The sequence below is a fragment of the Callospermophilus lateralis genome, chromosome X, assembly GCF_048772815.1.
Source record: "Callospermophilus lateralis isolate mCalLat2 chromosome X, mCalLat2.hap1, whole genome shotgun sequence".
In the NCBI taxonomy this organism is placed as follows: domain Eukaryota; kingdom Metazoa; phylum Chordata; class Mammalia; order Rodentia; family Sciuridae; genus Callospermophilus; species Callospermophilus lateralis.
This window is the reverse complement of record NC_135325.1, coordinates 88,941,486-88,956,137: the sequence shown is the minus strand read 5'-3', so window position 1 is coordinate 88,956,137 and position 14,652 is coordinate 88,941,486. Positions and strand designations below refer to the sequence as shown.

The 14,652-nt window shown below is 34.6% G+C and overlaps 1 protein-coding gene across 4 annotated transcripts in view; it reads left to right on the top strand.

The window, feature by feature from the left end:
* Chrdl1 (chordin like 1) overlaps positions 1–14,652 on the top strand; it is a 108,815-nt gene that overhangs the window by 3,970 nt on the left and 90,193 nt on the right. The gene's annotated exons all lie outside the window — the stretch shown is intronic.

The following is a 14,652-nucleotide window of genomic DNA, read 5'->3' as shown; positions in this document are numbered from 1 at the left end:
TTAACCCAAATGTGGCCATTCTGCTATTCTATAAGAAGAAAGTGAATGTTACTGGTTTATTCATGAGTTGATAAAAGAATGAGGATTTTTGAATAAGGCTAACTAAGTTTGGTGCTGTTTTTCTGATTATTATATAGTTTTCATCTGATAGAACACATGACACATTAGCCTATTTCCCCTTTCCTTTTCTAAATTGTACAATTCCCATTCCATTTTACGTAACTCTAGAAATATCTGACAGATGAGCTGGATTTTTTCCCAAATTTTAGATACTGAAGCAAAGGTTTTCAGTTTATGAAAAAGAATAACACAGAAAAGAAAAAAAGAAAAGAAAAAGTAAAGCAGGCTCTGCCTGTTTCCTTGTGCCGAAAAACAGGGAAGGAAGAAACCTCCACATGAACTGGATTCAGATGAAAAATCCTTTGAGGAAATTGAGATTCCAGGGACCGGTAGTAAATTGGATGCCATTTATTGAAAGGAACGTCCCTGCAAAGCCAGGGAATATTTCTAGAAAGTCAGCGATCCGTGTGATGGGCTAACACATTGGAGAAAGCAGAGAGTGGCAGGAGAGGGTGATAATTAACCCTCCTTACCACCACATTTGGGAGATTTATGAGGAACCATTGACATTTCTGATCTTGTTAGGTGCTTCGTGCTGCCTTTGTATAGTATGGGCTTTACCTTCATCAGGTCAAGTGCAGCAACCTCTGAGGTGGCTGCTTGCTCTATATTTGAAGGAAAAACCATAACTCTAGTTCCCCTTTATGCCTGCATCAGAAAGAAGCACAAAGTGGAATTGGTCCAAGAGGGGCATTCTCTGCTCCACTGAACTTATTCATGAGAAGAAGCTATGAAAATATTCTTGGTAGGAGCTGCAGCACAGCAGCATCTGAAGCCCATCACTTAAACATTTATCTCCTTTATCAGCATAAGTTAAATATATCAGGCAGAAGGCTTGCTGACAGGGAGGATGGTGCCAAGCTTATTCCATAGTTAAATGCATTTCTGTCCCACTGTGATTTTCATAGTAAACTTAATCTTCTTCCCAGGAGAAATAGTGATTTTGGTTAGGCTTTTAAGCATGAGTGCTCTGTAGTGCTATCTAGTAAGCTTGGGACACCAAAAGAAGTTTATCAGGGCATGATCTCAGTAAGGAAACTTGGATCCATGCCCCTCTCTCCTTGTATTCCTTAAACTACCTCCTCTGGCTTCTGCTTGAATATAGTCCATCTTCAGAGCCTTCCTCTTCCAAAAGTTCTTCTTGATTTAAGTGGATGTGATAGAAATATTGTAGATTTATTCTTAGCTCAAATTATAATTATCAGGAATTAAACATCCCTCCTCTCTTAGAAAGAAACTTCCATTATGGCCTGTTACTGATGGCTTCATGGAGAAAGCGTGGACCTCTAATTAGACTATCTCTTCTGTGAGGCCTTCGATATTTAAGAAGTATTGAAGAACATGTTCCATGAAACTTAAAGCTTTGTTGAAAAACCAAAGAGAGCTGTAATTTTAAAAATACTTATGTACCCAAATTAGTATTTTCTAATGTTTCATAGTGCCTATGAATTTGTCTCCAGCCATTTTAATATCCAGGTGGCATAAAAGCAATTGTGTAACAGATGGCCTAAATCACCCAGTTCTGCTCTAATATTTCAGGATTATAGTCATGAGTCCAAGTTCATTCCCTCAGTGAGCTTCATTCTATGTGGCTGCACACAAGCTGACTATCTGAAAGATGTACAAAGTTATCTCTACTAAAGAGAAAACCTCAAAGTGTGTGTCCCATTAAGTTGACTTAAAACACACACACACACACACACACACACACACACACACACACAATATGTATGCAGAGACAATGCACTTCTAATGATGAGAAGTTAGAAACAGAAATGTCAATCCATAGGGGATTGGTTACATAAATGATCAAAGTAATATAACATCATACTACCATTTGAAAGGACTGCTTAATGAATATTTGGTGGTTCTGGAAAATGTATAAATTAACTTATATTTAGATTTCTTAAATTATAATTAACATATGCTTATTATTCAAAACAAAATGAAAATATCTAACTGCATAAAGAACATGTACCCCTTAACTCCCATTTCATTCTTCAAAAGTAAACATAACTAGTGATTTGCTATATGCACTTCAAAACTTTTCTTTGTGTTCAGAAACCATACACACATGTCTATATGGTTTTTTCTTTCACAGAAATTGGAGCTTATACACATTTTCCTGTAACATGCTTTTACTCAACAATATGAGTAGGATATCCTTTGATGTCATAACATTGCAATATAACAGTGCCATATACTTTCTAATGTTTTTATAGCTTCCAATTGTGTATGTGTACCATGATTTTTTTAGCCAGTCTCTATTTGTAGATATTAAGGTTGATTCCATTTTTGCCATTATAAGCAAGGCATTAGTGAACATCTTAGACACTAATGAAAGTATTTGTGAGAAATTTTTGGACAAAGTGCATGCTCAGTTTTTTAAAAAATATTTATTTGTAGATGAACACACAGTATTTTTATTTATTTTTATGTGGTACTGAGGATTGAACCCAGTGCCTCATAAATGTGAGGCAAGCACTTTACCACTGAACTACAGCCCCAACCCCAAAATGTTCAGTTTTAATCTTGGTAAATACTGCCAAACTTTTCCTCAAATAAGTTGTATTAATTTACAATCTCACCATCTGTCTATGGGAGTCCATTTATAATAACTTTGGAGAGTATTAATCTTTGTACTTAGAGGACTGTTTAATATGAGAAATCATATTTTCGTTTTGCTTTGATTTTTCTATTGCTGTAGCATCTTATCAACAATATTTTAGTTCAATTAAATTTCTTCAGTGAATCACCTGTTTTTTTCCATTTGGGCTGCATATCTTATTTATGTATAAAAGCTTATTTATTAACCTTTTGTTATTTCAAATTTTGTCACTAGCCTTTTATATAACATATATTATTTTTCTCATTCTGTCATTTGCTTTAAACTTTGTATAAGTTGTATTTTTCATATTGAAGTTTTAAAATTTTATGTATTCAGATCTGTCATTCATTTCCTGTATGGCTGCTGGATTTCTTATTCCTAAGGTTTTCCCCACCTATAGTCTTATATTTTCTTCTGCTGCTGCCAAAATTTAGGAGTTTATCCATATTTTTCTATTCCATTTGAAATTTATATTCATGCATGGTATGCAATAGGGAACTATTTTTTTAATCTCAGAATGTTAAGATTATGAATGTTATTTTTGTTCTTCTTTGTGCTGCTTCTATCTATTCCAAAGTTTCCACAGTTGGCAAGTATGGCTTTTTCATCAGGGAAAAGTCTTTTAAAGTAAAAGAATATCACATTTCTCATGTTTTTACTGTCCAGTTCTGGAGAAGGGTAGTTGGTATGGGAGTTGATGAAGGTCAAGCAGGTTTATTTTTTAAATTTAAAAAGTAACTGGGAAAACGAGAAATAAACCTTCATATCTCTCTTTGTGGTCTCATTCCATTTTACCCAAGGAACCCAAAATATTTTCTGGAGCTGGTTTGAATATAAGCTTGTAGGTCAAGGAAGAGGTTCTGTCATCTGTTTGCTCTCCTATTTGGAGCATCATGGTGGAATGTAGGTGGAATACTCTTATGGTGAAAGATGCTCTCTCAATTGAAGGAAGAAATATGACAAGGGCTGGAAAAAATGCTTTATTTGAGGAAAGCTCTTTGACAAGAAATGGTGAAGGTTTGTGCTGCCACTTGCTGTTAGCTAATTAGCCACAGTTACAGTTGTTTTCATAAGAGAGAAGACAGGCTTCCCAGACCAGGAAATACTGATAATTCTCTTCAATGGATGAATGAGCCATTTGTTGCTTATGTAAAAGTTTGTTACTGTCCACCCCCCAGCAAGGTTTGAGGTCTTTAGCCAGGGAAAGATCTTTCTGTAACTCCTTTATGTTCTGTTGTTAAAGTTGTAGTCAATGAGGCCAGGAAGTTCTTTTGAAGTTCAAAGGAGCGTAACATTCACAGCATAATATTCATGCAAATATGGGACAAATGGGCTGAAGAGTTCATCCCGTTTGGCAGATCTAACTTAGGTAATGAACTATTGATCAAAGTGAGGTTGAAAATTGAATTATTAAAAATATTCTATTATATATTTCTAATGGGCCAGCCTGTGCCAAGTCTGGCAAAGACTTAGAGAGAAATTGTTCACATATCTATTTCATGGAGTCTATCCCTGTTTTATAAGGTGAGTTGATTGGATCTTCAAGGGACCTGGTTCTCATTCATTTTTCTCCTTAAGAGAAAAAAGTTTCTAACATTCATATTTGCCTTAACGTGGGCCTCTGGACTTCTCAGGAAAGGAAGGCCATGAAAAGATTGAAGAGAAGGAAGAAGATATTTAGAAAGCCTGAGATATGTGAAGCACCATCTTCAGAGGCCACCAGATCTCTCTGTCTCTGTTGTGAAAGCCAGCCAGAAAGGCGTGGGTTTTCCAGGTTCTTCTTGGACATTTAAGGTGATTATTGGATAATAATAAGAAGCAAGCAAAAGAGTAGACCTAGTCACATCTTAGAAGTTTAAGTAGTTGGAAGTAGAAGAAAGGAATTATATTTTAAAATTAGATAGTTTCATGTTTCTAAAGTAAATTCTTAATTATTATTTTATTTTGGGAGACTACAATGTGGCTTGGCATGGAGGTTCTGAAGTTAGCCTAGATTCAGCTCCCAGCTCCATGACTGTCTTATGTACCTTGGGAATGTTACTTATCCACTCCAGCAATAGTTTTCTTATCAGAACACAGGGGAAACAATAGCATAATGATTATCATCATGGTAATTTGAAGAATAAATGAAATTGTGTATACCAAGTGCTTTTGCACAGTGCCTGGCTCGCAGTAAGCTTTTTTAAAAAATTAGATGTTAGTGAACCTTTATTTTATTTATTTATTTTTATGTGGTGCTGAGGATTGAACACCGGTGCCTCACACATGCTAGGCATGCTCTCTACCACTGAGCTACAACCCTAGCCCTCATAGTTAGCTTTTTTAAAACTACCTTTTTGGTTGCTGGTGGATTTTTATTTATTCATATTTATATGCAGTGCTGAGAATCACACTCACTGCCTTACACATGTGAGGCAAGTGCTCTACCACTGAGCCACAACCCATCCCTCATAGTTAGCTTTTAATGAATGGTAGCTATTAGAGCATTTCTCCAACAAGTCAAATTATATTATACCCTTAATTTTAAGATCGATATTTGAAACCAAATGAGGTCAAATGACCATACAGGGACGAAGAGCAAGTCCTAGCCAGAGTTGGAACCAAAATCCATGTCTCCAAATTCAGTGTTCTGTTTACTACACCAATTTGCCTCTAGCAATTCTTTGAGGAAGCCAATTCATTCTGTTGAATAGAAGCCCAGTCTCTTACACATGGTAGCTACTTAATACATTAGAGATGATCCAAGTGAATGAATAAAGAACTTTGTAGCAGGAATTCCTAAGAGAGGCAGTATAATATTTGGGAGTTAAAAGACTGGGACTAGGACTGAAAATATTCAGGAACCTAAGGAATCTAAGCCAAAGGAAAGTTGTGAGGAAGGTTAAAAATATGTGCCTTTATATCCATACTTCTTAGATTTCCTTGCCTTCTCAGTAGGATTGGAATGTCCCTGTAGTTTAGTGGAAAGAGGACTGCACTTGAAGTCAAGAGAACTGATATTTTGGTCAGTCCTGTGATGCTTGCTGTGTGGTATTGGTTGAGTCATTCATGTCCTTTGAAGTAAAAATTCGAGAATTCTTGCTTCCTGGACAGAGAACTAAGGGACAACAAAATAGGGGATAGGGAGGCGGGGCAAGGGAAATCAAAGCCCTGGTTTTGGGTACTTGAAGCAAACTACCTGGACTTTATATATTGTCACAGAGTCATTGCAAAGTAATTTTATTCCTTTAAGATTTATAGCCTGGGGCTGGGGTTGTAGCTCAGTGGTAGAACGCTTGCCTAGCATGTGTGAGGTTCTGGGTTCGATCTTGGAACCACATAAAAATAAAATAAAGGTACTGTGTCCACCTACAACTTCAAAAGTTAAAAACAAGATTTATAGACTGGTTGTTTCAAAAAAGGTTAGATATAGTTTAGAGATGAAAGTCTAGGTGGAAAATAATGATTTTAAAGATGAAATAAAATAGAGGTCATCTGAAGAAAGCAGAAAGAATAGATGTATTTAGCATGTGGTTTAGTAGATTATAGTATTTGCACTGTAAATTTGGCTTATTCCTCCTGAAAAGATAAAAATAGAAATTTCAGGCTTGTTGGAAAACTTGCAGATTCAGCTACAGACTATTCCCACCTCTCATCTACCACTTGGATTGATTATGAGATGTTTGAATAAAGCACATTCTGGGTGGTACAAGAAGATCATCCTTAATCCTGGCTTCTTAGAAGGGAGAAGAATTATCTATCTATTTTGTATTTCTTTATTAACCCTCTGTGAAAGTAAGAGTACAAACATTAAATTATAACTTAATAAACATCTTTCCACAAGCAGTAAGGGAATACAGTACAGGTCCTTTACCTTTGAATGACCTTAATTAATTGAAAGATACAACATAGCATTCTTAAACAGATGGATGTTCAATATGCTTACTAGTCTGAATTGTCTACTACCCTACCAGATGCCCTAAGCAACCTTTACATCAACATAATATCTTTTCTGATTTTAAAATAGATGCTCATTGTTAAACATTCAGAAAATACATAAAACTATAAGGAAAACAAAAATCATCAGTAATCTCAACCATAGTTATCTGGTGTGTGTTCTTTTATTCTAAGTTCAGCTATATATACATATTGTTTTACAAAAATGAAGCACAATCTTGTAACCAGTTTAGATCAGGATTTATTATGTCTATTCACAATTGGAGTCTTCAAATGCACTGATGGTGAAGAAATAGTGAAAATTTGGTGGTTTACATTTATTTGCATGGGATGTAAATTTGATTCTGTTGTAAAAAGTTTAAGAGTCCAACTTGTTTTCTTGACCAAAGAAAAAGAAACTATTCATGACAAAATGGAAAGTGTCCTTTAACTGAGGCTTATGAAGCTGAGGTGCAGACAGAAAGAATAATTGGTTATATCTTTGAATGGGGGCTTGTATTTTTGCCCAAAATCCTAGGCCATAAGACATGGAAGAGATTATCTTTGCTAGAAAAATATACTCAGGTCAGGTTACATCAGCCAAGTAACATTTCTATGAAAGGATCTCCCCGTGTCCTTATAAGAAAGATTAATGAGAATACTATCAACTATCAGTTAGCCATACTAATCAGAGATAGAAGTTCACAATGAATTGGAATTTCATGGAAAATCTCCAGTTTTATCTTAGCCAATGGTGTCACCTTGCTTGACTGTCAAACCTCTTGAATTATAAACCCTTTTCTTTTCATTGAGTTTGCCCACCTGTTAGCAAAAATCTGAAATAGTCACAAGATGAATAATAGGAGGCCCATTCTGCGAATAGGACACTCAACATATATGTCCAGTGGGGGGGGGAAATATATATATATATATATAATTGGGGGCAAATGATCCAGTGAATAGGAATAAGATAGTTAATTCCAGGATAAGGGAATCAGCTGTATTTACAGAATGAAGAATTTGGCTTCTTTCTGGCTTCCCCTTTTCACTGGTTTCCACAGCCTAGAAATGAAGTCTTAAAGTCCTGAGGGAATTTGATAGTCTTCAACTTTAGAAACTCTATGCCAGAAAAATTAGAAAAAAATTATGCAATTACTATATATTGCCCTTCATACAATTCTGATAAACAAAGAAGAAAAGTATTTATGTCTTTAGTTTTCTTCACTGCTCTAGAAACTTTTTTTTAATATTTACCTTTTTTCGTTGTAGTTGGACACAATACCTTTATTTTATTTATTTTTATTTTTAAGTGGTGCTGAGGATTGAACCCAGGGCTTTGCACATGCTAGGCGAGCACTCTACCACTGAGCCACAACCCCAGCCATCTAGGAACTTTTTAAAAAATAAATAATTAAAGGAGAAATTTATTCCCTGGTTGAGGTGAGAGGATGGCAAGTTCAAAGCCAGCCTCAGCAATTCAGTGAGGCCCTAAGCAACTGACCGAGACCTTGTCTCAAAATAAAAATAAAAAGGGCTGGGCATGTGGCTCAGTGGTTAAGCGCCCCTGGGTTCAACCCTTGGAAAAAAGAAGACAATTTGTTTACTTGTATCTATTCATATAATGAACAGCAAAGATCCATCTCTCCTTCTCCACTGACCATATGTGTTATAACAGAATAAATATTATTGTAATACTGACATGATGGTGTGTCTACAGTAATAGCTCTTATCAAAAACAGTTCATGGAATTTTTTCTTGCTTTTGGATTGGTGATGGGGTTATTGACCTTTTGACCTAATCTTGGAAGATGGGAAATAATGATTGGGCACAACATTGATGGTACAATGACTCATCCCTTTTGCTATTTACTTTTTGGAATTTTTGTTCTTCTTAACAGGGGCCACTAAAATAGCAGGGATTTCCATTTATAATTAAATGCCAGCTGAACCATTTGAAAAATAACTATGATGATGCAGGTTGAAGGTCCATTTCATATATTACTTGGAATTCCTTTGGGATCAAATTCTACTCTCAGAGAACCATTATTTAATAGAAAGTCATGCATTCTCCAGCTGGTATCTCTCAGGTATTGGCAAGTAATCACATCACTTTTTTTCCTTCATGTCTCCTAAAAGTTGATGAGATGTCTTTGCTTCAATAAAATCATCTCATTTGTGTGACTGATCCAAGGTGACATACTGGAACTTTAGGTGTGGTTGATTATACTGTATAACTCACTAAATTCTCTGCTAAGTGGAGCCAAACAAATTTTAAAAGGTCAAACTTAAAAGCATGTGCTGCAATTGACTTTATCATAATTTTTGAAAATTGATAATATCTAGTGTGTTCATAGAGAAATCAGTAAATTTGTACTAACCACTCCACTTTGAACAGCCATGCAAAACCAGGTTTTGAAGATTATGGTGTTTACATGTGTCATCTGCTTGAAAAGATATTATTGTCAGTAATTGCAGAAGCATTGTTTAATAGCACCAATGATGTTACTATTCAGCTCCTTGCTTTCATCCAGTTCCTGAATTTTGCTCTTTCAAGGAGTTGTGGATTTCTCTCTGGAATAAAAGTGGACAGATCCTATACCATGGAGATAATAAGGCCAATGTACTTGGGCTAGGGCTGTGGCTCAGTGGTAGAGCACTCACCTAGTACATGTGAGGCACTGGGTTCGATCCTCAGCACCACATAAGAATAAGTAAATAAAATAAAGATGTTTTGTCAAGCTAAAACTAAAAAAGATTTTGTAAAAAAAAAAAAAAGACCAATGTACTTGATGAAAAACCACTATGTTTGTATTAGGATCAGGTTACTATCAGCATTTAGTGTTTGAGGAAGATATTTATATCCTTAAGAAGCATAGTTTAGGGCTAGGGTTGTGGCTCAGTGGTAGAGCGCTTGCCTGGCATGTGTGAGGCCCTGGGTTTGAGCCTCAGCACCACATAAAGATAAATAAAGATATTGTGTTCATCTATAACTAAAATATTTTTAAGAAAAAAACATAGTTTAGAAGGTACTGGTATAATATGTAGAATAAATTCCATGTAACACATGAGGAAAATGCTATTTGTTTTAAAAAGAATGAAAATGAAATTTTAGCTGGGGATGATTTTTGTCTTCTCAACAAGATTTCAAATCCCTTGAGAGTATGAGCATACACTTTATGTTTTGTCACTGACATAGATACAAAAAATGCAAAATAATGTCTTTACTCTCTATACCATTTGATGTAGTCTGAGTATGACTTGCCTTCACTACAAATAACACCAGTTCTTTGAAAGGTGATCAAAGTTATATGTCAAAAGTGAAGTGTAAGGATGTTTGAGAAAAGATGAGACAAGAATGTGTGGAAACCCTTCTCAAGTTCTAAAAATGTGTGACCTGTACCTTACCAACTACATAGCAGAAGACACACAATTATATAATGGCCATAATCATTGGTTCTAAAGTCAGACTACTTAGGCTTGAATGCCATTTCCATAGTTGACTCATCATGTCAACTTGGGCAAGTTTCAACATCTCTCTATGCTTCTGATTCCTCATTTGTAAAATTGAGATAATGGGACCAACATTGTAGGATTATTGTGAGAATTTAGTGAATTAATATATGTAAAGCCCTTAGAAAAGAACCTGGCTCTTAGAAAGTGCTTCACGAATATTAGGTGTTTTCTGCTGTTATTATTATGATCATCATTTTCTTCTTTTTTTTTTTTTAAGAGAGAGAGAATGAATCTTTTTTTTTTTTTTTTTTTGGTAGATGGACACAACACAATGCCTTTATTTATTTATTTATTTTTTTATGTGGTGCTGAGAATCTAACTCAAGTCCCGCCCGTGCTAGGCGAGTACTCTACTGCTGAGCCACAATCCCAGCCCCATGATCATTCATTGAGCTCTATTTTCTAGGAACTAATCATTTATTTCCTGGTTTTTGAGCCAAATTTGGAGGAGGAAAATTTATATCATTCAGTTTTCACACTTTGTCTAACAATATTCTTTATAGACTGAATTTGGGGAAAATTGCACATATTGGTTGAAATTAGTTGTTTGGGTTATCCCTGTTTTTCATGAATAATGGTGTACTCAGACATATTAAAGTGATTTATTTAATATTCAGTGAAATAATCTGTTTTAAAAATATCTCAGAGAAGAGCAACCTGCTTAAAAGTAATGAAGAATACCCTTCTTTTGGCATCAGTACATACTGTCTGTGGGAGTCAGCCTTTCCTACATGTTAGAATCTTTAACAAGTTGAATGAGAGTTTAAAAAATGCACATGGAATCCACATTTTATAGCTTATTTTATTGTAATGATTGCTTAGTTTTCCAGAAGTATATATCTTCTATTATCAAATTTCTTCAAGAAAGGGGTACATCATCCAATCATGCAAATCATATAGATGATAGCAAAGCTCATCAAATCTCATATTTTAAATAGGTAGATCTGATGTCAACCTGAGTGTAGTAATTCAAGCAAGAAAATTAATACAGAAACAAATGCATAGTGTTCAGGTTCTGTCCTACTTTGCAATGTGGATTTAATCCTACAAAATAACTTCTAGTTTACCTCCATTTAAGTATTAGTGGTTCCACAACGGTTGAATGTTCTCTCTGATAAGTGGATGCTGATACATAATGGGGAGATGTTCATGGGGGGAATGGAGGAACTTTGAATTGGGCAAGGGGGAGGGGCATGGGGGCAGGAAAGATGGTGAAATGAGATAGACATCATTACCCTAGGTACATGTATGATTGCACAAATGGTGTGACTCTGCATCATGTACAACCAGAGAAATGGAAATTTGTGCTCTATTTGTGTATAATGAAATGAAATGCATTCTGTTGTCATGTATAACTAATTAGAAAAAAATTAAAAATTTAAAAATGCTAAAAAATAAGAAATAAAATACATTATTGAGAAAGAACTAAAAAAAGTATTAGTTCATGAAATTATTACTATTTATGCTAGCCTAATAATGCCATTTGAAGGAACCACCTTCATGGATTTGTTTCCAAGTATACTTAGATTTTTTCTGAAATGTCAAAATAAGTTGTGTATGTGAAATGCAAATAACTTTGGTATTTTTTAATGAGACATTAAATTTATTGATAGACTGTTACTCTCCTCTCTCTGATATGTCAAGGGTAGGGAAAGATGCCACATTTAGACATTAGTCTTGGGAATATCCTGACCATCACTCATCAGTTCAAGATGCTGAGATTGTTAAAATATTTAAACTATTTCTTACTAGAATATTGTGGAGCAGAAGTCTAGTTTGTGTCTATACAAAAAAGTTATATTTCTCAGATTTGACTGAAAAACACAGAATTTCTGGCTAAAAAGAGTTCTTTAGTTTTCTATGTTCTTTTAATTAATTAATGAGTTTGAGCACATACTCTTAGGAAATATAGATTAACATAAAATGTTAATATAACAAAATAGTAATATGTTATGTTAATAACATAAAATGGTAATATAAAAGGTAGAATAAAATATTTTACTAAAATGAATATATATTCATCCTTGCTAATAAAAAAATATTTGTTCCATCCATTTTCCACATAAAATTGTCAAAAGTTGTTTTTTTTTTTTTTTTTTTTTTGGTACCAGGGATTGAACTCAGGGGCACTCAATCACTGAGGCACATCCCCAGCCCTGTTTTATGTTTATTTAGAGACAGGGTCTCACTGAGTTGCTTAGCACCTTGCTATTTCTGAGGCTGGCTTTGAACTCACAGTCCTCTCAGCCTCCCAGGCTACTGGGATTACAGGCGTGTGCCACCATGCCTGGATGTCAAAAGTTTTAAGCACTGAAAAATATCTATCTCTGTCCACTGTTAATGGGAAGGGAAATTAGCATAGCTTTTGTGTAAGTCAATTTTGCAATGTAGATTGTGAATTTGAAAGCATCCAAAATCTTTAACTTAAGAAATCTGCTTCTAGGAATTTTTTTTATTAAGAATAGCATTGTATTCAAAGGTTTATATACAAGGATGTATACACTGTGAAGGTGCAATAATCACAACTATGTGGTAATGGCAAAAGAATAGACATAGGTCAATGGAACAGAATTGGGGAGCTCATAAATATACATACACATCATCAACTAATCTTCAACAAAGAGTGAAAGAAATGCAATGGAGCAAGGACAGTCTTTTCAATAGATGTTTCTGGACCAATTATATGTCTGCATCAAAAAATAAATACATAGAATTAGACATAAAACTTACACCCTGGGCATGTGTTTTGGCTCAGTGGTGGAGTGCATGCCTAGCATGTGTGAGGCACTAGTTTCGATCCCCAGTACCACATAAAAATAAATATATAAAAGAAAGATTAAAAAAAAACCCCTTATACCCTTCACAAAAATTTCAAAATGGATCAAAGATCTAAATATAAAATACAAAGCAGCAAATCTCCTAGGAAGATAATATAGGAGAAAATGTGATTGGGTTTGGGTTTGCAATGGATTTTTAGATACAACATCACATGCACAATTCATAAAAGAAAGAATCGATAAACTGAAATTCATTATAATTAAAATTTTCTGTTCCGTAAAAGACATCATCAAGAGAATTAAAAGACAAGGCACAGACTAGAAGAAAATGTTTGCAAATGACATCTGATAAAAATGACTCTTACTCAAAAAATATATTAAAATAACCTCTTAAAACTCAATAATAAAAAAAATAACCCATTTATTTAAAAAAGGCCAAAGTCCTTAACAGACTCTATACCAAAGAAGATATATAGTTGACAAATAAGTATATGTAAAGAATGTTCTACACCATGTACATGTTATCAGGGAAATACAGATTAAAATGTCATACCACTACCTACCTATTCAGAATGGCCAAAATCCAAAATACTAACACCACCAAATGCTGTTAAAGATGTGGAGTAACAGGAACTCACACTTATTGTTGATGGGAATGCCAAATGGTCCAGTCACTTTGGTTGACATTTTGGCGGTTTCTTACAAAAACTAAACATACACTTAACACATACCTAGTAATGAGTTCCTGGTATTTACCCAAAGGAATTGAAAACTTCTATACAAAACCTGTACACATATGTTTATAGCAGTTATTCATAATTGCCAAAACTTGGATGTAACCAAGATGTCCTTCAGTGAGTGAATGGATAAATAAACTGGCAAATCCAGGCAGTGGAATATTATTCAGTGCAAAAAAGAAATGAACTATTTAAGCCATAAAAAACATATGGGAAACGTAAATGTATATAACTGAGTAAAAGAAGCCAATCTAAAAGTGCTAAATACTGTATGATTCTCCCTATATGAAAGTCTAGAAGATGTTCATCTATGGCAATGGTAAAGTGTTCAGTGGTTGCCAGGGTTTGGGGAAAGAATGAGTTCATAGACAAAGAAAAAAGGATGGTGAAATTTAGGGTGGTGGAATTACTTTGCATGATATTGTAATGATGAATACATGTCATTATATATTTATTCAAAACCAATAGAATGTGCAATAGCCAGAGTAAACTGCATATAAACTATAGACTCTTGGTGATAGTTATGTGTCAATGTAGATTCATCAATAGAAACATATTTATTGGCATTGAACCCATGATTGCTCCACCATTGAGCTATAACCTCAGTCCTTTTTGTTTCATTTTGAGGCAGGGTCTTGCTAAGTTGTCCAGGCCTCTAAATTATGATCCTTCTGCAGTAACCTCCCCAACTTCTGGGATTAGAGGCATATGCTGATCTTCCTTTTTTATGTAGATCCAAGTTTCTGAAATATGTCATTTTATTCTTTCTGAATAATTTCTGCTGACATTTCTTTCAAAACAGATTTTTTTTTTTTTGCACTTTGAACATGATATACATAGGTGTAGGTTTTTTTTTCCATATGTATTCTAATTGGTGTTTGTAAAGCTTCCTAGATCTGTGCTTTGGTGTCTGTCACTGATTTTGGAAAACTACCAGACATTTTTGCTTCAAATATTCTTTTGTTCCTTTCCTTTGTTTCTTTC